Genomic DNA, 26,818 nt, shown 5'->3' with positions numbered 1-26,818 from the left:
AGTGCCCGATGTCGGTGCCCGGTGTCGGTGCCCGGTGTTGGTGTTGGTGCCCGGTGTTGGTGTCGGTGCCCGGTGCCGGTGCCCGGTGTCGGTGCCCGGTGTTGGTGTCGGTGCCCGGTGTCGGTGCCCGGTGTCGGTGCCCGGTGTTGGTGTCGGTGCCCGGTGTCGGTGCCCGGTGTTGGTGCCCGGTGTTGGTGCCCGGTGTTGGTGTCGGTGCCCGGTGTCGGTGCCCGGTGTCGGTGCCCGGTGTCGGTGCCCGGTGTTGGTGTTGGTGCCCGGTGTCGGTGCCCAGTGTCGGTGCCCGGTGTTGGTGCCCGGTGTTGGTGTCGGTGCCCGGTGTTGGTGTCGGTGCCCGGTGTTGGTGCCCGGTGTCAGTGCCTGCTGTCGGTGCCCGGTGTCGGTGTTGATGTCGGTGCCCGGTGTTGGTGTCAGTGTCGGTGCCCGCAGGGGCCCAGGTGGAGCTCAGATCCTGCCCCAGGAGCTCCCTTAGGGGTTTCACCTCAGGATTCCAGAATTCCAGAATTCCAGAATTCCTGGCTGTTCCATGATCCTGGGAAGGGATGAAGGCAGTGCTGGGGAGCCGGGATTTGTGTAGGCGGGGCAAAACTGGGATGGGGGAGTCAAATTCCAGAGTGGGAGTGTCAGGGACTGCCTGGGGATGGGGTCTGTGAGCCCCTCGGGGTGTGGGGTCGCCCAGAGGTGGCACCACGTGGGGACAGGCTGTTCTCTGTGGGATTTAGGGACAAAGGGAGAGGATGAGATAAAGATGGGAGCAGTTATGGGAGCTGGGATCCAGCACCAGCATAGCCCCTGCAGGGCAGGGGGTGTTCATTGGAATCATCACACCTGGAAGGGGCAGAGTCCTGAGCAAAACCAGCAAGGAGCAAATAGGTACCGGGCTGGGCAGCAGGCCTGGCTCTGAAGTGACGTCCTGCAGGCAGAAAAATATCCCAAAATCCAGCCAGGAATGCTCTGCACCTCTGCAGCACCCAGCTGTGCTCTGTCCTCTTGGCCCCGCTCCAGCTGTTTGGGACAGGAGGCACCTGGGGACGAGCTGAGCCAGGGATGACCCTTCTCTCCCTTCTCCCAGGCCTGGCACTCTGCATTCCCTGGAATTTTGGGAAGCAGGAGGTGAGATCTGCCTTCACTCCTCCTCCTCCTCCTCCTCCTCCTCCTCCTGTGCCACCCAGCCATCGCCTGTGCACGGGAAGCTGTTCCCGGCTATTTTTGGGATGGCTCCCCATGCTGGGGAGGAAAAACCCCGCAGGGAGCGGGTCCATCTGGATGTCTGGCTGTATCCCCAGGGTGCCACCAGCCCCTCGGCCCCGCTCAGCCAACGCAGTGTCACAGGCGGGATGGGAGAGGTGACACAAGGACAGCGATGGCAGCGCTGGGAGCGGTGGGCTCAGCACTCCAGCATCATTCCAGGACCATCCCAGCATCATCCCAGCATCCCGGGCAGGACCACCGGGGCTCTCCCGAGCCAGGTGAAGAGGCAGCACCTGGCTGCTATATTTAGGAGGAATGTAGGCCAGGCTGGAGCATCCCAGGCCATCTCCTTCCCGCACGGAGCGCGGCATGTGAGGGCCAGGGCAGGAGCAGGGGGGCCTGAGGGGGCTGCTGCCCATCCGTGTGTGCCGGCACGCTCCGGCTCCGGCCAGCTGGCCGAGGGCTCCGGAGGTTTCTTCCCAAGGATTTTTCCCGGGAATGAGGAGTAACAGAGCTGCGATGCGCCCATGGCGAGCCCCAGCTCTTCACCCCACTGTTCCTCATTCCTGCTCCTGCTCCAGGGGTTTTTATCTGGCTGCAGGCGCCTCCAGCTCGGTCACACCGATCTCCTCTCAACAGAGGCCTTTGTTCTCCTGCTTCGGAGATGTTTAATTCCCATTGTTGTCATTAGCATAGGAGTACAAAGAAAGGTGAAAGGAGAAAAATCGCTCTTGTTCCCCAATTCCCTGGATCTCTGCAGCGTGGAGAGCGGGGCTGGTGCCAGGAGGGAGGTGCCAGCCTGGGGTCGGGAAGGATTTGGCACCCGGGAGGGTGCTGGGGAGGGAGGAATCCCAGCTCAGCCAGGGGATGGAGGTGCCACGCCACCAGCTTCAGTCCTGAGTGCTCCACATGGACACACTGCCCGTGGCTGGGCATGGTGGGAGCCCTTGGTTGCATTCTAGTGACTCCCAGATCTCTGCTCCAGCCTTGTCTGCATCCCTGTGCCCATCCCTGGGCCCATCCCATTCCCTGTTCCCATCCCATTCCCTGTGCCCATCCCTGTTCCCATCCCCATTCCCTGTGCCCATCCCTGTGCCCATCACATTCCCTGTTCCCATCCCATTCCCTGTGCCCATCCCTGTTCCCATCCCCATTCCCTGTGCCCATCCCTGTGCCCATCCCATTCCTTGTTCCCATCCCATTCCCTGTGCCCATCCCTGTGCCCATCCCATTCCCTGTTCCCATCCCATTCCCTGTGCCCATCCCTGTTCCCATCCCCATCCCTGTGCCCATCCCTGTTCCCATCCCCATTCCCTGTGCCCATCCCTGTTCCCATCCCATTCCTTGTTCCCATCCCATTCCCTGTGCCCATCTCTGTGCCCTTCCCTGTGCCCATCCCTGTGCCCATCCCTGTGCCCATCCCCATCCCTGTGCCCGTCCCTGTGCCCATCCCATTCCGTGTCCTCATCTCCATGCTGACCCCCTAAACTGTTCCTGGCTCTCCATTCCCGTTGTTTTCCATGTTTTCTGGATGGAATGAAGCCCATCACCCCCATCTTCCCACAGCTCTTGCCTTTGGCTGCCACGAGGTGCCCAGATGTCCCCGGTCCCTGCCATGGCTGTTCCTGGTGCTCCTCTTCCTCATCCCGGCAAATCTCCCTGCCCTGGCCACCAGCCCCTCATCCCTGGCTGTGTCACCTCCAGGGATCCCCTGTCACCTCCACTGATCCTGTGTCACCTCCACTGATCCTGTGTCACCTCCATGGATCCAGTGTCACCTCCACAGATCCCGTGTCACCTCCATGGATCCCTTGTCACCACAGGATTTTCTGGGAGTGATTTTTTTTGATTTGCTCCACCACGGGGTCCCTGTGCCACTGGGGTCACTCTGGGGGAATTCCTGGGAATGCAGGGGTTTGGAATATCCTGGACTGTGTGGGACAGACGTCCCCAGCCCCGAGGCCGCTACACCCGGCTGATTTCTGGGCTGTTCCCATGGAAGGAGAGGAAACGGCTCCGCCTGGGAAGCGCTGGGAGCCGAGCTGAGATTTCGGGGTTTTTTTGGGAGCTCCATCCTTGAAATTCCAGCCGGGAATTTCCCCCCTCCTGCTTCCCTCCACCTCAGCGGGGCCGGGGCGGAGTGGCTGCAGCACACGCATCCGATTGGGGCATTAAATTTAAAGAGCTGATTAAGTGCAATGAAAAGCGTGTCAGCTCCTTGTCAGCGAGGAGAATGCACCAGGGCTGCGGATTAGAGGCTGAGTGATGGCCGGGGATTGCAGGCAGACAGCCGATCCATCAGCTGGGGGGATCAGAGGGAAGCATTCCCAATCCTGGCATTCCTGGCTGCTCTGTGGTCTCTGTCCCCCCGCCTTGCCACAGGCACGGTGGCACCGGGCTGGGCTGGGAGCGTGGATGGGAAGAAGGAAGAGGCAGAGGTTCTCCAAAGGGTCATCCCTGCTCCTTGCTGATTCCCTGAGCCCAAAAATACCCCAAAAATCCCTTTATGGGATTCACCTGGGTCCCCCAGTCCCTGACCACAGAGATGAGGGGACAAATATGACAATGGGGACACACCGGGGTGGTGTCAGCGCAAGCCCAGGTGAGGTGGATCTGCAGCATTTCCATCTCTCCACATTTCCATCTCTCCCCATTTCCATCTCTCCACATTTCCATCTCTCCCCATTTCCATCTCTCTACATTTCCATCTCTCCCCATTTCCATCTCTCCACATTTCCATCTCTCCACATTTCCCTCTCTCCACGTTTCCCTCTCTCCACATTTCCATCTCTCCACATTTCCCTCTCTCCACGTTTCCATCTCTCCACATTTCCATCTCTCCACATTTCCATCTCTCCCCATTTCCATCTCTCCACGTTTCCATCTCTCCACATTTCCATCTCTCTACATTTCCATCTCTCCCCATTTCCATCTCTCCACGTTTCCATCTCTCCCCATTTCCATCTCTCCACATTTCCATCTCTCCCCATTTCCATCTCTCCCCATTTCCATCTCTCCACATTTCCATCTCTCCACCTGGGTGCTACTTTCAACCCCAAATTCATCCCAGATTCCCTGGTGAGGCTCCAAGGATGCTCAGCTCGAGGTGACAACATTCCCCAAGCCCAAGCAGACGAGCCAGGCTGGGGTTTGGTTGCAAACACGCAGGAATCGGCCCACGCCGAGCTCTCCTTCCAATCCAGGGGCTCATCCAGAGCCTGCGGCTGCTCCCGCTGGCGGCTGCATCTCCCTCGCTCCTGGCAGCGCTCCTGGATTGTCACCACTTCACACCCTCCCTGCCCGCCCCTGGAATTCTCACCCGGCTCCGAGGCGGGAGCTGGGAAAACAGGGATGGCTGTGGGGTTCAGCACCGCCCTCCCACCCATCCCATGCGCTGCATCCAGCCTGGAAATGCAGATCCCAACACCTGCAGAGCTTTTCCTGCCTCGCTCCCCACCTGGAACACCGGGAGAAGCAGAGGTTGGGATGATGGCTCAGGCCTTCCTGCTGGATTCATGGATCTGCTCCTCGTGGCCGGAGCGAGCTGGGCTGGCAGTGCCTGGGGCTGAACCTGGGTATAAATAAATGTCAAACACTCCTCTGCTCTTCAGGGGGGCTCCAGCCCTTTCCCTCTCTTTCCCTCGGTTAATTAATTTAATGGCTTTATGATTGCTGAGGGATTAGCTGGGAGCTATAGAATCTATATATAGACGTATAGAGGGGACTATAGATAGCACAGAAAAGTGAGAACAGCCCCCACTCCCCTGGAATTGGGAAGTTTGGAAGCGGAGGGGAGGCCGTGGATGGAGCTCCTGGATGCGGCCGGCTCACGGCAGAGCCCGGGAGATGCTGGCTGGGATTTAGGAGGGCTGGCAGGAAGGTGAGTGAGGGGATCCCGGGGGTCGCAGAGGTCGGAATTGGAGCTGGATGGAGCTGAGGGAGGGGACAGCAGCGTGTCCTGCGCTGGGGGAGTGGGACAGGGGGGTCACAGCACCTGGAGGTCACAGCACGTCCTGCCACTGCTTTGGGGTCCCCTGGGTGCCGGGTCTGGCTGTGCCACAGAGCCTGCAGGGTCCTGGGAGAGCTGGAAAAGCTCCGGCTCCACCCCACTGGGGCTTCAGCACCGCTGTCACCACCCCCATGTGTCCCCATTGTCACACTTGTCCCCTCACCTCTCCAGGTCAGGAGCCTGGGGAATGTGGGTGGGTGCACCCCATCCAGGGACTTCTGGGGTGTTTTTGGGCTCAGGGGGATCAGGGAGGGGCAGGGATGATCCCGGAGGGGTTGAGCCCCTTTGGGACACACCTGGCTCTTTCCCTCTTTCCATCTGTGGAAATCCCAGTGCCACCGCGCCTGCTAGGGCTGTGACAAACCCCGTCCTCCTCGCAGCTCGCAGCCAGCGCTGATCCCGCTGTGCTGGGGCTGTCACCGCTCCCTGGCAGCTCCGTTTGTGCAGGGAACAAAGCCAGGCTCCCAGGGAGCACAAGTCTATCTCAGGATCGACAGCTGTCCCCGAGGAAACATCCAGGAGCAGCCGCTGGTCCCTTCCCATGGTGACAGGGACGGGGGCGAGGCGGGGCTGAGCCCCTCCAGCTGATGACAGCACCGTGGATTGAAGCTGGAATTTGGGGTGATGCTTCTGTGCTGGTTTTTAATCCCTTTGGAGCATCCCATGGATGTCCCCAAGGGACACATTTGTGCCACCCACAAGCCAGTGGCTCTTTCCCTCCTGCCTCCCAAGGATTCTCATCCCTGGGGTTCAGGGAGACGGGGGCTGATGTCCCTCAGTGTTTAATCCCTTGGGTTTTAATCCCTTGGTGTTTAATCCCCTTGGAGCACCATGGCTCATCCCAGGGATGTCCCTCACCCACAGAGGACAAGGACACCTTGTCTTTGTGTCACCCACAAGCTGCTGGCTCCTTCCTTTCTGCCTCTCAAAACTTTGCACCCCTGGGGTTCAGGGGGATGGGATTGATGCTGGAATTCGGGGTGATGCTCCTGCTCTGGTGTTTAATCCCTTCGGAGCACCATAGCTCATCCCAGGAATGAAGGGACACGGGGACACCTTGTCCTTGTGTCACCCACAAGCCGGTGGCTCTTTTCCTCCTGTTTCTCAGGAATTTGCACCCCTGGGGTTCTGGGAAATGGGGGCTGATGCCAGAATTGGGGGTGACGCTCCTGCTCTGGTGTTTAATCCCTTTGGAGCACCACGACTCATCCCAGGAATGAAGGGACACGGGTACACCTTGTCCTTGTGTCACCCACAAAGCTGGTGGCTCTTTCCCTCCTGTTTCCCAGGAATTTGCACCCTTGGAGGTCGCACTGGGACGGGCGGGAGGTGCCAGAACCATCCCGGCTGCGGCCTCGTGGCTCCGTGGGCAGCTCCGGAGCGCTGCCCATGCCCGTCCGTGATCCTGGTGATCATGTTGGAATCTCCGGAGGCAGCGAGCCGCAGATTGACTTTGACAAACGCGGCCCAGAAGCTGCATCGTGGCGGATGCAAATTATTCAGCAGCTCCCGGGAAAAACGCGCCGTGACAGCGTGTGCCGGGAGGGGGGGAAGGGGCTGTGACACCCTGTCACATCCCCTGCCAGCAGCAGCTGCGCTGTCCCCACGCCTCCGGCGCGCTCCTGGCGCAAAGAGAAGGGGGACAGGCCTGGGGGTCCCCAAGGGCGAGGCTGGGAGGTGACAAAAGGGGGTTTGGCCAAAGGATGGAGCCGCTGGAGCCGTGGGAGGTGACTGCAGATCCATGGACAGTGCTCATGTGCATCTCCAGGCAGGCTGGGGAGAGATCCAGAGCATCCCAGTTCATCCCGGTTCATCCCAGTTCATCCCAGTTCATCCCAGGATTGCATTTTTCCCCATGGAGCTGGGCTGAGTGTGGGATTAAGCTCAGGGCTGTTGAGGAACTGGCCAGGAGCTGATAAGAGAGATAAGGAGCTGGAAGGAATCTCCTGGGATCACTTTCCCCATCAGATTCCCGGGACCCTTTTCCCGATCTGACTCCCGGGATCATTTTCCCGACCAGATTCACCAGGTGCTGGGCAGGTGGATCAGGCAGGAAAATCTGTTCCCAGCTGAGATACAATTCACACTCAGAAAATAAATCACTCCTGGCCACGAGCCTGCGGCAGGACCCTCCCCAGGGATGTCCCCAAGTGGGTGACATTGGGATGGGACACCTCAGCTTTTCCTGGGCTGTTCTGGACCCGAAAATCCTCTGTTTCCATGAAGGAATTCAGGTTTTGAGGCCATGCCCTGCCCCATACCCAGGATGACACATTTTGCCTGGCTCCGAGGCCCCAGAAAATCTAAATCCCTCTCGAATTCCCGGGATCAAGCATGCAAATCCCGAGGAGGAGAACGAGGAGCAAACGACGAGGGGAGAAGCTGTTCGGAGCCAATCCCTCTCGGAGGTGGCATTTAAGCAGATGGAGGAGTGGAGCAGAGCTGTCTGAGGAGGATGTGATGGAAATGTGAATATGGAGAGGAGGCTCCGGCTGCCTGCTGGGAGCCGGGATTGCAGTGGAGCCACATCCCGCAGCCACTGCCCCCAGCCAGCTCCTTGTGCCGGCCCTTTGGAATGGCAGGAGCTGATTTTAGGCATCTTTAAACGGTTTGTGGTGTTCCCTTCGCTTTTTGGGAGGTGGATGAGGCTGCGGCACCGCTTGGAAAGGCTCTCGGTGCCTTTGCTGCCCTGGCTCTGGTGGTCCCTGGGAGCAGAACAGGGAATGTGGCACACGGGTGATGCCAATTCCATGCCAGGAATTGCCGGGACAGCAGAGCTGCTGCACGACTCCAGTGGCTGCACCATGACGGACTCCTGTGCCAAACCCTCCACGTTCCGATCCGGATCCTCATTCCTGAGGGTTTGGAATTAATATTTATCTATCAGTGGCTGCTAATTAAGCCTCTCAATGATGCTCCTGCTCTGCGTTGGAGCAGATAAAATGTGGATGATGTGCGAGAGGAGGCACGGGCTGGCTCAGGGATGTGCTTCGCCTCCAGATCAATACCAGGCCAGGGGTAAAATTTTCCACGATGTTTTTCTCACGTTCTGCTTCTCCCGCTGCTGCCTCAGGGAGGGGGACACGTGGTGGGAGTTGGGATTTTCCTCTCCAGGTGTTTCCCCGTATTTCCATGGTTCAGTGTCCCGGTGCTGCGGCAGGGCCAGGGATGAGGAGGGAGGATTCCTCTCGGATCCCTCTCCATGCTGCTTCCCATCTGCTAGATTATTTCAGCATTTAATTATTTACCGCAGGCTGTGTGGGCAGCTGTACAGAGGCAGTTATTGCTTAATTGAGCTACTTGACTCCAGCACTGCCAAAAGAGGAGCAGGAGTGGAAAAAAAGGATCCCCCCTTGTCGGGCAGCCCGGGGAGCAAGGACAGCACAATCCCCTGGGGGAAAAATCCGGCTTTCCGGGGGAAATTTGGGGTGCTGCCACCTTCATCCCATCTCAGCCCTTGCTCCCGACTCCAAACGCTGCCCTGAGGGAGAGGGGAGCCCCAGGGGTGCTCCAGACAGGTGACAGGATGTGACAACACCCTGCCAAGGAGGTACCAGTGTTCATCTCCAGGTATCCCAAACCTGGAGGCGGGATGACCCCAGGAATCTCCACTCTTCCCAGAGCTCAGGGCATCCCCTTGAGTGAGGCTGGAGTTTTGCAGCATTTTCCCGATTCCCAAAGGGAATCCAGCCCCAGGCTCTCCCCATCCCTTCCAGCACTGTGACCTCCCCATCTGTCACCAAGCCCGGTGTCCCCAGGACCCCCCCAGTTGGCAGCAAAGCGGCTCCATTCATCTTTATTTCCCTGGGAACACAGAGCTCCGTGGATGAAAGCTTGGGATAATTGATATTATTATGGAATCCAGCAGGATGCAGATTGGCACGGAGCAAACATCTGCCTGCTGCTCCTCAGGGAGCCTGGGGGAGATGGGGGAGAGGGGCCGATCCCTTTTTCTTCTGGAGTGCTGATGGAAAGGAGGACGAAGTGAGGAAAACCCAGGAGTGTGTTTTGGGATGTTCACGTGCAGGTGTGCAGCCCCTGGGGTGTGGGATTTGGGATGGAGTGAGGGGACGCTGTCACATCCAGAGGCTCAGGATGGGGGTTTGGGATGGCCAGACACAGTGCCCACCATCAATCCCACGGAAATTGGGGATTTGCTGCCTTCCAAAAGCTGTGTGAGCCTGGAGGGAACCCTTTGGGATGTGTAAAGGGAGGGATGGGAGCCATAAATGTGCTCCAGGATGCTCCTGGTGCTGGCACAGTGACAAGGCTGGGACCTTTGGCTCGGTTCAGCCCATCAATCACTGAATCCCTGCTCTGCAGCCTCCTCCTGGCATCTCCAGGATGGGGAATGGGATGGTGGAGGTGACAGGGACAGCAGGGAAAGGGGACAGTGAGGAGGGGACAGAGGGGATGGAGGGGACGGAGGAGATGGAGGAGACACAGGGGACACAGGGGACAGAGAGGACACAGGGGACAAAGGGGACACGGGGGACACAGGGCAGTCCCAGCTGCCAGGCCCGAGGTGCAGCTCAGCCCCAGCGGGTCCCTGAGCTGGGTGCAGCCCTGAGAACTCTGTGCTGGCCAAAGGGGAGCGGATCTATGAGTTGGGGACACAGAGGTGACCCCAGCGCTGGCATCACAGCTGGTTTGGCATTTCAGAGGCTCTGGCTGTTACCTGTAGCCACCTTGCTCCTGTTCCCAGCCTGGCAGGAGAAATTATATCATTTACTGATACTTTTTATTTCCTTTTATTTCCTCCCTGGAGTGACAGAAACGCAATCATGCCGCCTCCACAGCGCTGCTCTTCCCGTCCTCGTCCCTGTCCCTCTGTGAGGTGGCCCCGGGGTTTTTGTGGCTTTGTTCCCCTCATGGAGAGGCTGTCGGGAGTGATGCTGTTCCCCAGAGAATTTGGGGTGTCACACAGCCCGTGGTGAGCTCAGCTCCGTCCCTGGTCCTTTATGGATCGCTGTGCCCTCGATGTTTTGGGGTTCAATGCAGGGAGGGTGAGCCCAGCACGGGGCAGGGCCAGGGCCAGGGTTAGGGTCGGCACAAAGGGTTGGGACCCTAATGAGACCCTAATAAAGCAGGACTGGGTGGGTTGGGGTGGATTTACAGCCCATCCCAGGCCCAGCTGTGCTGCCTGGGAGGAGGAGGAGGATGAGGATGGAGCTGGAGGAATTTCCTGCCCTGTTTGGGGAAGGTCAAGCACATGGTGGGAAGCTCAGAGCTGCTCTGCCCCTACCTGGGACCCTGTGGTCCACAAATTGGGCCACCAAAACGGGCCACTGGGCCAGGCCACTGGGAGCTGGGATGTGAGGATGTGATGATGGGAGCCAGGCTGTGCTGAGGGACAGCTTGGGGTCACCCCCGAGCTCCCACAGAGGTGCCGAGAGCTCCGGGCAGGCGCGGGGGCGGAGCACTGAGCTGCGTGCGCAGCGATAAATTAATTAAATCCATCAAATAAAGCCGCACAACAGCCCCAGTGGGATCCGCGCTAATGCCGGCGCTGCTCGCGTTTAGGTGTTAATGCCCTGCCGGGATGGGCTCTCATTCCCAGCCTCTAATCCCGCTTTTCTCCTCCCCGGCCGCGGGTGCCCGCATCCCTCGGGAGCCGCGCTGTCAGCTCGCATCGCTCTCCGGAGCATCCCGGGAGCATTCCCAGCCCCGGCTCCGCCGGGACCTCGGCGAGCGAGGATCAGACCGAATTAGCGTGAAGCTCTGGCAGAAAGATCCAGGGAAAGCCGAGCCATTCCCGCCTGATCCAGCGGCGCCGCTGGAACCCGCTGGAGGGCCGGGGATGGTGGGGTGGGGAGGGGAGAGCGCGGCGGGGGAAAGGGCTCGGTGGTGCTGTGGTTTTGATAAATTGTTGATAATCGTGGCTGCTCAAGGAGCTGGCGGTGTCCTTGGTTTGATGCAGGGGAAGGAGGAATCCCGAATCCCGGATCTTTGGCGAGCGTTTTGTCTGGATTGGGAATGGGATTGGGAATGGGAATGGGAATGGGATTGGGAATGGGAATGGTGGCATCGAGCTGCCAGAGCTCCAGTGTGTCCAAAACCATCATCAGTCCTGGCTTGTGTCCCGATCCCTCCCCAGGCTCAAATCCATCTCTGGAAAAGAGGATTTCCCAGGAAATATGCGCTCCCTCTCGCCCACCACCATCCCACCAGGATGGAGAGGAAGGACATGGACAATTTACTGGGATATCGAGGGCTTAATAACTCGCTCCTTGGGGATTTAGGAATTAAAGCGGAAAAACAAACCAGGGCTGGGTGTGAAGGGAGGGGTGGTGGGTGGTGGGTGAATTTTAGAAGGAGGTGGATATTCCTGTGGGAAGGGAAGGAAAGGGGAAAAAAGGGATGGAAAAGGGGAAAAGGAAGGGAAGGGGAAAAAAGGAAGGGAAAGGATAAAAAGGAAGAAGGGAAAGGATAAAAAGGAAGAAGGGAAAGGATAAAAAGGAAGAAGGGAAAGGATAAAAAGGAAGAAGGGAAAGGGTAAAAAGGAAGAAGGGAAAGGATAAAAAGAAGAAGGGAAGGGCGTGGTGGAGCAGCTCCAGAGCTATTTTAGTGCCGGGAGTGCAACCGGAATTTCCCAGCCCAAGGATCTCCAAAGCCCCGCCGGGAGAAGCCATCCCGCCGGGAAGGGACAGGGAGTTTGTCTCGCTGCCAGCTCTCACACGCACGCCAGCTTGTGCTGCTAATTGTCTGTTAATTGTAATGGAGCTGTAGTCAGGGTGCTTTAATTAGCGCTGTGCCTCATCCAGGGAGCGGCTCCAGGGCTCCGTGAGGGGCGTGCGGCACTCAGGGATGGAGATGGGATTCCTCCGGGATGGAAATTGCAAGGAATTCTTAGGGAAAAGCGTTGGAATGAGCAAGAGGAAGAGAATGTCTTCAACTGGATTTTGGGAGAGGCCTTGCCTGTGGAGGTTAATCCTGGGGTGGCTGTGGGACCTTGATCCCATTCCCAAAATGACGGGAGCAGGGAAGGAACAGAAAGAGAGGATCCCTTTGTTCTGCTCAACAGCTCGGAATTTATTGGATTTTTATCCTGAATACCCTTGGAATTGCTGCTCTGTGCCGAGCCCACCCCATTTTCCCTCCATTTCCCACCGTGTTTATAAATTAGCTCCCATCCCTCCCATTCCTCTTTTCCCTCCCTTCCTGCCTCCTCCATGCCTTTCTGGGCTATTCCTGACTTGTGGGATATGAGATTGATACCTGTGGTAAGCCTTGGGAAAGCCAAAATCCTGCTGAACTGGAGCTGGGCAATCCCAGCTGGCGGCATTTTCCCTGGGATGCTCCAGGCTTGACCTCGGCACAGGACCGGGGACATCCGTCAGTGTCAGAACAGCCCAAAAGGCTCCTTCCCTCAAAATCCCACTTTCACTCTTTCTCCTCCACAATTCCCACCCCAAATAATGGGAATGGAGAGCTTGATCTTCTTCATCCAAAGTTTTTCCAGCCCAAATGGCTCCTTCCCTCGAAATTGCTCTTTCACACATTTCCCTCCACGGATCCCACCCTAAATAATGGGAATGGAGAGAGGCTGATCCACCTTATCCAAAGCTTTTCTATCCCAAAAAGGCTCCTTTCCTGAAAATTGCACTTTCGCCCTTTTTCCTCCACAAGTTCCACCCAAATATCGTGAGTGGAGAGGCCGATCCTCTTCATGTGAAGTTTTTCCAGCCCAGAAATCAGGAATGGAGAGGTTGCTCCACCTTATCCCAAATTTTTCCAGCCCAAATTCTTCACTCTGGCAGCGGTTTTCTAGCTGCTCCTGGGCTCTGAATGCTCTCCTCTCATCTCAATATTCCAAAATCGGTGCCTCCATGGGATCTGGGCGCTTTGTCAGGAGCGGGGATGAATGGATCCGTGCAGGAGAGTCTTTCCCAGCATCCCCAAAAACAGTTGTCAGGGCTGCTTTGTGCTTTCCCTGTATTTTCCCACCGCTAAAACTCCCGCTGCAATTATCCCATTTTTTATCTTTATGGCCTTGGCCGCTGTGGGAGATATTGGATCCATATCGGAGTGAAAGAGGACATGAAAAAAGCTCCTAAAAGCAGAGAGGAGATCACTCATGCCGCCAGCTGAAATATGGGGCTTTGATTAAACATCCCCAGGTAACCCGGAGAGAATTTATGGCCCTTAAGATGTGTTTCACCTGGAGCTGGGAGCTGGATCCTTTGGGGAGCCTGGGATTGGCACCATGGAGAGTGGGAACACCCCTGGGGACCCCCACAAAAATCCCTGAGAGCCTCAGGATTGTGGGTGTGGGCGGGTGAGAAGCAATTTGGTTGTGCTGGGATGGAAGGAGGTGACAAGGAGCAAAGAGAGGCAGCAATAAAGGAGAATTCCAGGAGCTGGGATTTAATTCCTGGAAGTGTCACTGAGGGTGGGATCCGTGTCCTGTGGCTGTGGGGATGCTGTCACCCCCCCTGAGCCCACCTGGGTGAATTTTGGGGTGCCCAGGGTGGTTTTAGAGCTGATGTCCAATCCTTCTCTTGCTGTTACCCCATTGCTGGAACCCTCAGCGTTCCTTTTCCAAGGGATTTATCCTGAGGATGTTTTATGCTCCTCATCCGTTCCCTGTGCTGATCCAGGTGTTTGCGATCCCGCAGGAGAAGCCGCTGCGCCAGGGTTATGATGTGTATTAAAATAAAAAAAAAAAAGTCAATAGGAAAGGGCCAGCGGGGGTGGCAGCGCCCATCCATCACCGTCACCGCAGATTTTCCCTGGATTATCCCAGGAAAAGGACACTGGAGCTTCATCCTCACAGCTCCTCCTGGGAAGGGGGGGTTTGGTCACCCCCTGGCTGCCCTGGCCATCCATCACCCGGCCAAGGAGGCGGCAACAGGGACGGGGGTGAGGAGACAGCGATTTATGGGAAGGACGGAATGCAGCCTTGGGGAAGGGATGCAGGGGGGGAGGATGGAGATTTGGGATAGGTGGGACAGCGCGGGAAGGGCTCCCATCCCACCCCAATCCCCTTCTGCCTCTCTGCACGGGGTCTGTGGGACTGTGTGGAACGTGTGGGTCTTGGAAATTGATGGGGATTGGTGGATATTGATGGATATTGATGGATATCGATCGATATTGATGGATATCGGTGGATGTTGATGGCTATCGATGGATATTGGTGGATGTTGATGGATATCAATAGATATTGATGGATATTGATAGGTATTGGTGGATATCAATGGATGTTGGTGGATGTTGAGGGCTATCAATGGATATCGATGGATATTGATGGGTATTGGTGGATATCGATAGATGTTGGTGGATGTTGGTGGATATCAATGGATATTGATGGATGTCGATGGATGTTGGTGGATGTTGGTGGATATTGATGGATGTTGGTGGATATCAATGGATATTGATGGATATCGATGGTTGTTGGTGGATATCAATGGATATTGATGGATGTCGATGGATGTTGGTGGATATCAATGGATATTGATGGATATCGATGGTTGTTGGTGGATATCAATGGATATTGATGGATGTCGATGGATGTTGGTGGATATCAATGGATATCGATGGATATTGATGGATAGTGGTGGATATTGGTGGATGTTGGTGGATGTTGATGGATATCGATGGATATCGATGGATGTCAATGGATGTTGATGGATATCGATGGATGTTGATGGATATCGATGGATAGCGATGGATATTGATGGATATCAATAGATGTTGATGGATGTCGATGGATGTTGGTGGATATCAATGGATATCGATGGATATTGATGGATAGTGGTGGATATTGATGGATATTGATGGATAGTGGTGGATATCAATGGATATCGATGGATATTGATGGATAGTGGTGGATATTGGTGGATGTTGGTGGATGTTGATGGATATCGATGGATATCGATGGATGTCAATGGATGTTGATGGATATCGATGGATGTTGATGGATATCGATGGATAGCGATGGATATTGATGGATATCAATAGATGTTGATGGATGTCGATGGATGTTGGTGGATATCAATGGATATCGATGGATATTGATGGATAGTGGTGGATATTGATGGATATTGATGGATAGTGGTGGATATTGATGGATATTGATGGATAGTGGTGGATATTGATGGATATTGATGGATATCGATGGATGTTGATGGATATTGATGGATATCGATGAATGTTGATGGATGTCAATGGATATCGATGGATGTTGATGAATGTCAATGGATAGCGATGGATATTGATGGATATCAATGGATGTTGATGGATATCGATGGATGCTGATGGATGTCGATGGATAGCGATGGATATTGATGGATATCAATGGATGTTGATGGATGTCGATGGATGTTGGTGGATATCGATGGATAGTGATGGATAGTGGTGGATATTGATGGATATCGATGGATGTTGATGGATATTGATGGATATCGATGAATGTTGATGGATGTCAAGGGATATTGATGGATATCAATGGATGTTGATGGATGTTGATGGATGTTGGTGGATATCAATGGATATTGATGGATAGTGGTGGATATTGATGGATATCGATGGATGTTGATGGATATTGATGGATAGCGATAAATGTTGATGGATGTCGATGGATAGTGATGGATATTGATGGATATCAATGGATGTTGATGGATGTCGATGGATATTGATGGATGGAGGCCACTGGAAATTTGGCACAGGCCCAGGTGACCCCCATGACCCCACCAGCCCTGGGTGCTGAGGGTGGGGGGGCTGCTGGCTCTGCTCCCGAGTGCCAGGGAGGAGGACTCGGGAATTTTCCTGACTTATCCAGCAGGAAGGTGGCATTGCAAGAGCTCTGATGCCACCTGGGATGTCCCCCAGAACTCAGTGGCTCTGACCTCGTCATTCCCCACCTGTTTCTGGGGAGTTTTGGGGCTCTTTGTTTGATTGCTGTCCCTGCGTTAGGGTGAGCAGGGAGGGGAGGATGAGGAAAATCATCCAGGAACGGTGTCGGGATTGTCCCCAAGTCACACTGGCAGCTTGGCACCTCTGGTTTATCCCAAATCCCACCCTGGAGAGCCTGGAATGTGCATTCCTAGTGGGGGAAGAGACACCCCTGTGGCGCTCTGGGGGTGTCACTGTCACTCAACAGCATTTAATGAACACTTCCAGCACTGTGGAAATTCACTCTTCGCTCCTCATCCCAAGGAATCCGAAAAACAGCGGGCACCGTTAGTTGTGGGGTTTCTTTGTCCTTTTTCCCTTTAATCTTGCCACAGATCGCTCTTTTCTTTTCTCCTCTCTGCTCCCTTTCATTTAGCAGCAAAGCAGGCGGGAGGTCACCATTCTAGTGGGGACCTGCACATTCCAGAGGCAGGCACCTCTTGGATATCTGAGACCCCCCACACGAGGCCTTCTCCTCAGTCCTGATCCTTTAAATCCCTCCTCAAACCCCTCAGCACGAGCACCAGGAAAGGCTGGGGAAGCTTTTGGACCCTCAGCTTCAGGAAAAATCCTGGATGTCCCATCCCTGGAAGTGCCCAAGGCCGGGCTGGATGGGGCTGGGAGCAACCTGGGATAGTGGAAGGTGAAACCAGATGGGTTTTAAAGCCCCTCCCAACCCAAAATTCTCCATGAAGAGCCCCTAAATCCCACCCTGTTGATGTGAGCACGCACGTGCTGGATCAATCCCTTGGAAAAACACTCGGCTTCGTGCACATCCGCCTCCTGGAAGCACTTTTAGCTCCTTTCCTTTGTAATTATTCCCAGGATGAACAGGCAGCTCCAAGACCTGGGAGGAAATGTGTCAGTCACAGAATGATTTCCTTGAGCATATTTTTTTCCCTCTCTTTCCCCTCCCACCCCAAACCTCCTTCAAATGAAAGTTGGCTAATGGCTCGTTGCAAAAAAAATAATTGCCACTGATTTCTCCAAATTGCAGAACGAGTATTAACGACGCTTTTTTTAATTTTTTATTTTATTTTTTTTTTTTTCCCCGAGACAGAAATAACGCAATTTGCATTTAAATGCGCCCGATCTTTGCAAACTCCTCTCGGTGTTTTCTTGCAGCCACATAAAAATACGGGGCGAGATCAGAGCAGGTGCCAGCAGTGGGGACAGTGGGTGGCCTCAGCTCGAGGCTGTGGCACCGGGAATTGGAATTCCAGCAGGAATTCAGCCGGGAATCTCCAAACCTTGCTACCAGAAGGGAAGTGAAGCTGCTTCTCTTCATTAATAATTTTACCTTTAATTTTATGACTGCCTCATTAGCACAGGGAAGGGTAAAACCAGGGATTTATCCCACTGATTTAACCACAAATCCCCTGGGATGGGAAGCTCCAGGAATGGCCCCATAACACAGGGTGAGGATTTTGGGATTTTCTGCTGCTTCTTGGTATCTGTGGGTGAGCAGAGACTGGGGTCACCAGACCCCTTTTCCTGCCTTTCTATCCCACTGGAATCCCACTGGAGGGATGGATGATGGATGGATGGATGGATGATGGATGGATGAGGAATGGATGATGGATGGATGGATGGATGGATGGATGATGGATGGATGATGGATGGATGGATGATGGATGGATGATGGATGGATGATGGATGGATGGATGATGGATGGATGGATGATGGATGGATGGATGATGGATGGATGATGGATGGATGGATGGATGATGGATGATGGATGGATGGATGATGGATGGATGGATGATGGATGGATGGATGATGGATGGATGGATGATGGATGGATGATGGATGGATGATGGATGGATGGATGGATGGATGGATGATGGATGGATGGATGGATGATGGATGGACGGATAGATGGATGGATGAGGAATGGATGATGGATGGATGGATGATGGATGGATGATGGATGGATGATGGATGGATGATGGATGGATGATGGATGGATGGATGATGGATGGATGGATGATGGATGGATGATGGATGGATGGATGATGGATGGATGGATGATGGATGGATGATGGATGGATGGATGGATGATGGATGATGGATGGATGGATGATGGATGGATGGATGATGGATGGATGGATGATGGATGGATGGATGATGGATGGATGATGGATGGATGGATGGATGGATGATGGATGGATGGATGGATGATGGATGGACGGATGGATGGATGGATGGATGATGGATGATGGATGGATGATGGATGATGGATGGATGATGGATGGATGATGGATGGATGGATGGATGATGGATGGATGGATGATGGATGGATGGATGGATGGATGATGGATGGACGGATGGATGATGGATGGATGATGGATGGATGGATGATGGATGGATGATGGATGGATGATGGATGGATGGATGATGGATGGATGGATGATGGATGGATGGATGATGGATGGATGATGGATGGATGGATGATGGATGGATGGATGGATGATGGATGGATGGATGGATGGATGATGGATGGATGGATGATGGATGGATGGATGATGGATGGATGATGGATGGATGATGGATGGATGATGGATGGATGGAGCAGGGAAGGAGCAGGGAAGGAGCAGGGATGGAGCAGGGATTTGGGATCATCCCCTGCCCCCGGCCCTGCGCCCCCATCCACTCCTTCATTGCAGCTGCCGTGGTTTAATTCCTGATCAGGCAGAAAATGGCTCAGTTTTAGGAGCTCAGGACGGGCTCAGAACTGTGGAAACGGAACTTTTCTCTGGATTTGGCAGGGCTGAGGAGCGGAGAGTGGGAAGTTTCGGTGGGAAATGAAGCAGAGCCAAGCAATGAGGAAGAATCATCGCTCTAATCTTCCTCTTCCCGAGGATCCCTCCCAGCTCCTTGGGCATGGAAACAGGCACAGGAGGATTTGGGGGTTTGAGGGAAGATTTTTCCAGGGGTTCAGGTTCTCCCTGGCCCCTGGGATTCCTCCCTCCCACCCCTTCCTGTAGGATAAACACTTTTATCTGGAGAAGAGAAATATTTGCTTTATTCATGGAAAAATAACTCATTTTCTCCCATCCATGGGGTCGCTCTTTGTGCCCCAGTGCCCCCACAGTGGGCAGGACTCTTCCTGGGGGCTGATTTCCTGGGAATTCACAGCTCTGCAGCAAAAAGGAAAACCAGAAAGGAGAAATTCCAGCTGGACCAAGAGGGATTTGCCTGGGTGGGAGTTTGTGAGCCCCTTCCCCTTCAGTCCAGACGGGTTTCCAGGGATTTTTTCCACCCCAGAAGGAGCAGTTTTGGGGTGCAGGATGCTGAGAAATGCTGGGAATTCCAGCTGCATCCCCGGCATGGCTGCACTGCTCTCGAGAGAGGAGGGTTAATTCACCTGCTTGTGTTTTATGTGCGGCTCCCCAAGCTCCTCCGGCTCCATAAAAAGCAATCGGCTGCCCTAAAAGCTAAAAGGAGGAGGAAAAGCATTCCTTGGTTTATTCCCTGCCCTCTCCTGCCTAGATTTTTCCAACAGCTTTTTCTCTTCTCCCTCCTCCTCCTCCTTTTCCTCCTCCTGGGGTTGCAAAACCTATGGAGAGGCAAAAAAATCCCTCTTGGAGTTGATTTTGGGATCATTTCTGATCCTGTACCACATCCTGGGGTCAGAGCTCACCCCGGGTGTTCCCATTCTTTGGAGGGGAGAGGAGGCACAGGATGCCCCGATCCACGATGTGTTTCCCTGGTGTGCACGGTATTCCCTGGAAAGAGGATCAGGATGCAATTCCAGAGGTTTTTTCTGGTGCCCTCGGTGTGTCCCCAATGAGGCCGTGGCAGGGAGGGACCTCTCCAGCCTCTCTCTCCTCCCGAAGTGCTCCCTCCCTTCTCTCCCCTTGTGTTTTCCTTGCAAACAGCCTCGCCTTTGAAATTCAAATGTTGCGTGGCCCTTTCCTCACCCTCCGCAGGAGTATCTCCCTTTTCATCTGAAAATAATTAACAAATGAACAAAACTCCTGTGTGAAATTAAAATTCATGCCCAGAGGTGACCTTTGAAACTCAGCACTGCTGCTGGCTTGGGTTGGGTTTTTATATTTTTCCCTTCTCATTTTTTTTTAATTTCTTTTTTTTTTCCCTTCTCGTACTCACAGCTCCTTTCCACCTCCTTTCCCCCTCTCTTTTTTTAAAATTGCGATGAATTGCGTTCCTCCAGGGATTCTCTGCCTCCCACAGCCGCCACTTCCCCAGTCCTGGATGTCAGCTCCAAAATCTGCCCCTGGAGAGGGAGCTCGGGCGGCTGCTCCCGCAGGGCTCGGCGTGTGGGGTTTCTCTGGGATCAGTAGGATCATGAAATCCCCACCGCCGCTCCATCTGCCCCCTCAGCAGCCGGATGCGGGGTCGGGGTCAGCAGGCACAGGAGGATAATTGTTTGTAATTAATTACACAGAGATTCTCAGCCAGAGCCCTGCCCCGAGCAGGGAATTTCCCATAGGATCCCCCTGGGGATGAGGATGGCTCATCCCCGCTCGTTTGGTGCTCAGGGATTTGCTGGGATTCACTCTGGGGTTGTTCTGGACTGGTGGGATGGACTTTTCCAGTATCCCCCCCATAGAGAATCCAACCCCAAACTGGTTTGCTACTGGGAAAGGGAGGAAATATTGAGCTGGGAACGGTTCCAGATGTGGCCTGGGGTGGCTGAGCCGGGGGAATCCTGGTTCCCTCTGGTCTGGCCTTGCTTTGAATTCCAGTTGGGAGAGAGGGATGGATGGATGGATGGATGGATGGATGATGGATGGATGGATGGATGGATGGATGGATGATGGATGGATGGATGATGGATGATGGATGGATGGATGATGGATGGATGATGGATGGATGATGGATGATGGATGGATGGATGATGGATGGATGGATGGATGGATGGATGGATGGATGGATGGATGGATGGAGGGAGCAGGGATGGAGCAGAGATGGAGCAGAGATGGAGCAGGGTGAGAGCAGGGATGGAGGGAGCAGGGAGGGAGCAGGGATGGAGCAGGGATGGAGCAGGGATGGAGCAGGGATGGAGCAGGGATGGAGCAGGGAGGGAGAAGGGATGGAGCAGGGATGGAGCAGGGAGGGAGCAGGGAGGGAGCAGGGAGGGAGCAGGGAGGGAACAGGGAAGGAGCAGGGATGGAGCAGGGATGAAGCAGGGATGAAGCAGGGAGGGAATAGGGATGGAGCAGGGATGGAGCAGGGATGGAGCAGGGATGGAGTAGAGATGGAGCAGGGAGGGAGCAGGGAGGGAGCAGGGATGGAGCAGGGATGGAGCAGGGATGGAGCAGGGATGGAGCAGGGAGGGAGCAGGGATGGAGCAGGGATGAAGCAGGGATGAAGCAGACCCCCCGGCCCCCCCGCGGAGGCACAGCCGGCACTGTAATTAAGCCAAGTGGGAAAGGTTGCCATGGCACCAACAGCAAAGAAACGAAGCTGCACCTTTCTGGTTGCTCCGGAGCCTCGGGGCGTTGCCAGCCCCTGTGCCCGAGGCGCTGGGAGGCCGTGGGGCACAGGGGACCCTCCGGTAGCCCCGGGGCCGTGCCCTGTGTCGGTGGAGGGGCAGAGGCACCGGGATGTGGCAGTCGGGCCCCGGGCTGTGCTGTGCCATGTCTGACCCACCCGGATCCGGGCTTGTCCCAGCGGGTTCCATCCCGCTTTTCCCGCTGTGCCACATCCCTGTCCGTGCCCGCTGCGTGCAGGTGGCTCTTGGGGGTTCTCGTATGGACCGAGACCGGGGGGCTCCCCCAGCACCCCAAAGCTGCCGCGTGCCGCTGCCCCCACATCCCGACATCCCGGAGCCGGCCCTGATGGAGGTGGCTCCATCACATCCCGTTGTCCTGGCAACGGGCGAGGATGCTGCGGAGCCAGGGCTGGCCTGTCCCCTCCGGCTCCGGGAATGTCCCCCCTGCACCTGGATCTTCCCCGCTGCTGTTCCCGGCCATGCAGCGAGGAAAAGCCGGGATGTGGTGACTGTCCCCTCCTGTGTCCCCCACTGCACACGGGACAGGGCTGTTCGGTGGCATTTGTGTCCCTTTGTCCTGCCCAGCTGAGGAACAAACCACGGACACAGCCTGGGCGGGACAGGTCTCAGCCATTCCCACGCCAGGGATTTATTTTCTCTCTCTCTGTCCCACATTCCGAGCCGTTCCTTGCCCTTTCTCTGGCCTTGCACTCCTGTTGTGTTTCTGCCACGACAAAAATAGCCCGGGAGGTGCTAAAATAGAATTAAGGATATGTAAATGCTGTTTGTGCTCGCCCTGTTGCCTCCTTCTTTTCAGCAGGAATGATGATTTTCCTGCCAACCTCAGCCCGGGGAGGCGGTTTGGGATCAGGGAATGCTGGGACACGGAGCTTTGCCAGGGGTGAGGATGGATTTGTGAACTCCCCTTGGCACCCATGACCATTTTCCCAGGAGCTTCTCTAAATCCTGGGGTTTTCCACCCATATTTGGCCAAGCTCTATCACCGGCTCCTCATGGTCACATCGGGGGTGGAACATCCCATGCCGGGGGAGATTTTGCTCTCAGCATCTTCCCGGCAGGAATTTGGGGGGGGATCAGGCTCTGCCCCAAGGCGCGGGGTTGGATTCTGGTGAAGCTTCGCAGCTCCCTTGATCCCTGCTCATGCGGCGAGGGAGGGATAACTCGGGAGCGCTGCCATGAATCTGGGCTGCTCCCGCGGCTGCCGAGGGGAAGGAATTAAACACTTGGAGGAGCTGGCAAAGATCCCTCCGGGAGCCCTGCGGCGGCTTCTTCAAACCCGTCCTTTCCCTCCCTCCCCTCGGAAGTTCCAACACGCGGCCGCTGCCAGTGCCGCTCCTGCCCCACATCCCCCGGCTCCACGGGCATTATCCCATCCCTGCACCCATCTGGGAGCCCAAAATTCCTGCTTTCCCCCTTTGCTCCGGTCTGGTTCGTGCTGGGGAGGCTGGGAGGGCTCGGGGCCGTGGGTGTGAGCTCTGCCAGCCGGCGCAGATGCTGGATTCGCTCACACGACAGCTCCGCTTTCCCTTTTTCGGATTTTGCCCTGGAAAAGTAGGGCGCAGCCACGGCTGTCCACGTTCTCCGCATCCACCCCCATCCCTGGCATCTGCTGCTCCTCGTGCTGGGGATGGGGGAACAGCCGGGGCCCACGGTGGGGATGGGGTTGGGGGGTGGGATTTGGGATGAGACCCAAAAGCAGCTCCTTCTGCGCTCTCCCTGGCCAAACGCGGGCAGGGTGGCGCTCCCTGGCAGTGCCACCGCTCCGTGTCACCTCCCAGCTTGGGAAGGAGCATCGGGGCGCTGCTGGGACCTCCGGCTCCCCTGTCACTGCCTGGGGATGGGGTGGAGTGGCAGGATGAGGTCCCAGCAGCCACCCACGGGCTCCGCACCAGGCGGTGCAAGGAGGCAGCACAATCTGCATGTAAATGGGGATATTTAAAGCCGGAGCCGGGTGGGAAGCGAAGGAATCAATTTCCCAAGTGGGAGGGCGGGGTGTTATTTTTGTACCGCGCTGGATACGCAGCTTAAATCTGGCCCTGGAAGATGGAGGGGAAACAGGGCGGGTGGGGAAGGCGAATCGTGTCCCTTCGGCCTTTGGGCTCTGTAATCCCTGGGTCCAGCAGTGCTGCCGTCGCTGCCAGCCCCACACGGCGTCCCTCCGCTGTCTGGGCCTGGATGAGGTGACAGGAGGGGACAGGGAGCTCCGTGTGCTCTTTGTCGTGTCCCCGCTGGGTCTGTGCCCTCAGCTCTGATCATTCCCTGCTCTCTGAGCGTCTCCAGCTCTTCTCGTGTCACCGCTCGGCACGGCCCGGATCCGTGGGCGTCCTCACGGAGCTGTGGCTCCTCTTCCAGCAGCGCCGCTGGGTTTGGAGGTGGGCAGGGGCTCCTTTTGTGCTCGTCGTTAATTAAGAGGATCATTCAGAGCCACTCGTAGTGTAGTGTGTTGTCTTCTAAGAGTTGCGATTCTGTCCTTGTGCCAGCTTCCATTAGCAACAAAACCCACTTATCTTGTTCTTCCCTATCTCTTCCTTTTATATTTTTATCCTCCCCTCTCCCTGCAAGTCTCTCTCTCCTCTTTTTTCCCAGCCCCAGCACCGCAGTAATAATTCCACCAGTCGTCATCTCGGTTGACAAAACACTGGTGATGTGACAGCTCCGAGCTATGAAATCTCCGTTACCGCTCGATAATTAATTTACTAATTGCGTGCGCTGCTTCGCCACGCGGCTCCGGGCCAGCTCCGCGGTCAGCGGTGCCACCCTGACCCCACCGTGCCCCGGGTGTCCCCTCCCTGCACCGGGAGGATGAAACCTTGGGTTGTTCCCTTGGGAGGACGTGGTTCTCCTGGGAATGGGGGAGCTGGGATGGAGGGAAGGGGGAGCTGGGCAAGGCTGAGTGCCCCCAGTGCCACCCGGCTTTCTGCCTGGGTGAGCTGCCAGCGCTGCCAGCCACGCTTGGGTGACTTAACGTGTCACCTCCATCCTCTGGCTTGCCGTGGAGGTTTCAAAACTGGTCCATCTGCTGGGAAAAAAAACCCCAAAACGACCCATTTCTGCCTCTATCCCAGTGGATAAATGAGTTTTTCCTGGTGCCAGAATGGGATGGGATTTTCCACTGTCTTCCCATGGGGTGCCCCCAAAACCCCTCTGAGCTGGATTCTCATCCCGTCCCTCCCGCAGGCTGGGAATGTTGATGGAGGGAGAACAGAGGTTTTTCCCTCCTTCCCATCCTTTCCAAACCCATCCAGAGCCCTCCTGTCCCTCCTGCCCATCCAGTAATTTCCCAGATTTCAGCGGCTGCGGAATGTTTGGATTTGCCCTGATGACAGGAGTCAAAATGAACAAATTCTGAGAGAGCCACTGGAGCCAAGCGACATCTCTCATTCTGACACCGCCACTTGCTGCATTCCTGGAGGGAAATGTTGGGTTTTGCGTTGTTTTGCTGTTTTTTTCCCCACTCTTCGCCGTCTCAAACCCCAGACGGTGTTTTGTCATTGGCAGGAAAACTTGGTGTCACCAGTGAGAGAGATGGGGCAGGGCCTCAGGCTGAATTTGGGCTTAAATTGCTCTGGCAGGGGTTAAACCCCCTCTCTTTAGGATTAAAAATCCCCTATTTGGGGTTAACCCAAGGGTTAGATAGGGAAGAACCTAAGAGTTAAACCCCCATATTTGGGGTTAAACCCCTCCTGTTTGGGGTTAACCCAGGGGTTAAAACTATATTTGGGGTTAGACCCCTCTGTTTGGTGTTAACCCAGGAGTTAAAACCTCATTTTTGGGGTTAAATCCCCTCTATTTGGAGTAGACCCAGGGGTTAAAACCCCATATTTGGGGTTAAACCCCCCTATTTGGGGTCAACTCAGGGGTTAAAACCTCATATTTGGGGTTATTCCTCCCCTGTTTTGGGTTAACCCAGGGGTTAAAACTCCATATTTGAGGTCAAACCCCTCTATTTGGGGTTAACTCAGGGGTTAAACCCCCATATTTGGGGTTAAATCCCCTCTATTTGGGGTTAAATCCCCTCTATTTGGGGTTAACCCTGGTGTCAAAACCCCTTATTTGAGGTTACCCCCCTCTGTTTGGGGCTAACCCAGGGGTTAAAACCTCATATTTGGGGTTAAACCCCCCTATTTGGGGTCTACTCAGGGGTTAAAACCTCATATTTGGGGTTATTCCTCCCCTGTTTTGGGTTAACCCAGGGGTTAAAACTCCATATTTGAGGTTAAACCCCTCTATTTGGGGTTAACTCAGGGGTTAAACCTCCATATTTGGGGTTAAATCCCCTCTATTTGGGGTTAAATCCCCTCTATTTGGGGTTAAATCCCCTCTGTTTGGGGTTAACCCTGGTGTAAAAACCCCCTATTTGAGGTTACCCCCCCTCTGTTTGGGGCTAACCCAGGGGTTAAAACCCCATATTTGGGGTTAAACCCCCCTATTTGGGGTTAACCCAGGGGTTAAAACCTCATATTTGGGGTTAAACCCCCCCTATTTGGGGTTAACCCAGGGGTTAAACCCCACATTTGGGGTTGTCCCCCCTGTTTGGGGTTGAGTGAGGAGAATAGACCCCTCAGCTGTCCCCAGTCCATGGAAAATCAGCCACGGGATGGCCTCAGGAATGGGCAGAACTTTTTTTTTTTCCCTTGGGCTTTGCATCCAGGGAAGCGACACGAGCTGGGATCATGGCGAGGAAAGGGAAACTGAGGCACGGGCAGTTGAATTTGACGTCGTGGCCCCTGGGCACGGAGCTGGCAGGGCCAAATGTCACCGTCACGGCCACTTGGTGGGGAGTTAAGCGCCCTGTTCCCGGTGCCAGCGACATTCCAGGGCTGCCACCTCGTTGCCGGGTGAATAAATAACGTGTGGCCGCCGCCGCCGCGGGGCTGCTGCCGCCGTAATTGCATTTTTGGGAGACGCAATTACCGGGCAATGTTGTGGAACGTGTCGCGCCTGCGGGAGCGGAGCTCCGGCCGGGCGGCGGTGGTGGCAGCTGGTGACACCCCCGGGGGCAGCGAGGGCATGGCTGAGCTTTGGGTGCCACCCTGGGCTGAGCTGCGCTCGCTGTGCCACCCCCGAGGCCAAACCCAGCTTTTCCTGTCCTCTCCCGGCATCCAAAACCCCCAAATCCTCTCTCTGGGCAGGGGTGGCACCATCCCATGTCCTGCTTTGTCATGGGGGCTCTCCCTGCGCTGACCCCATCACCTGGAAAACCCTGGTTAGGGATTTGGGATGGC

The 26,818-nt window shown here is 55.5% G+C and overlaps 1 protein-coding gene and 1 long non-coding RNA gene across 2 annotated transcripts in view; one reads left to right on the top strand and one right to left on the bottom strand.

The window, feature by feature from the left end:
* The first annotated feature begins 4,977 nt into the window (after positions 1-4,977).
* ADGRB2 (adhesion G protein-coupled receptor B2) overlaps positions 4,978-26,818 on the top strand; it is a 60,999-nt gene continuing 39,158 nt past the window's right edge. The window contains exon 1 of the mRNA XM_086863242.1: positions 4,978-5,089. The gene's annotated coding sequence lies outside the window, so the exon portion shown is untranslated. The remainder of the gene's footprint in view (positions 5,090-26,818) is intronic.
* On the bottom strand, positions 19,099-22,331 carry LOC111939170 (uncharacterized). Its single transcript, XR_002869185.2, has 3 exons — positions 21,551-22,331; positions 19,479-19,548; positions 19,099-19,251 (listed from the first exon to the last, which is right to left on the bottom strand). It is a non-coding gene; the product is annotated as an uncharacterized LOC111939170 (long non-coding RNA).

The sequence above is a fragment of the Cyanistes caeruleus genome, chromosome 26 (genome assembly GCF_971803275.1).
Source record: "Cyanistes caeruleus chromosome 26, bCyaCae1.hap1.1, whole genome shotgun sequence".
Lineage (NCBI taxonomy): Eukaryota > Metazoa > Chordata > Aves > Passeriformes > Paridae > Cyanistes > Cyanistes caeruleus.
Note: the sequence above shows the minus strand (reverse complement) of the source record. Positions and strands in the feature narration are given on the sequence as shown.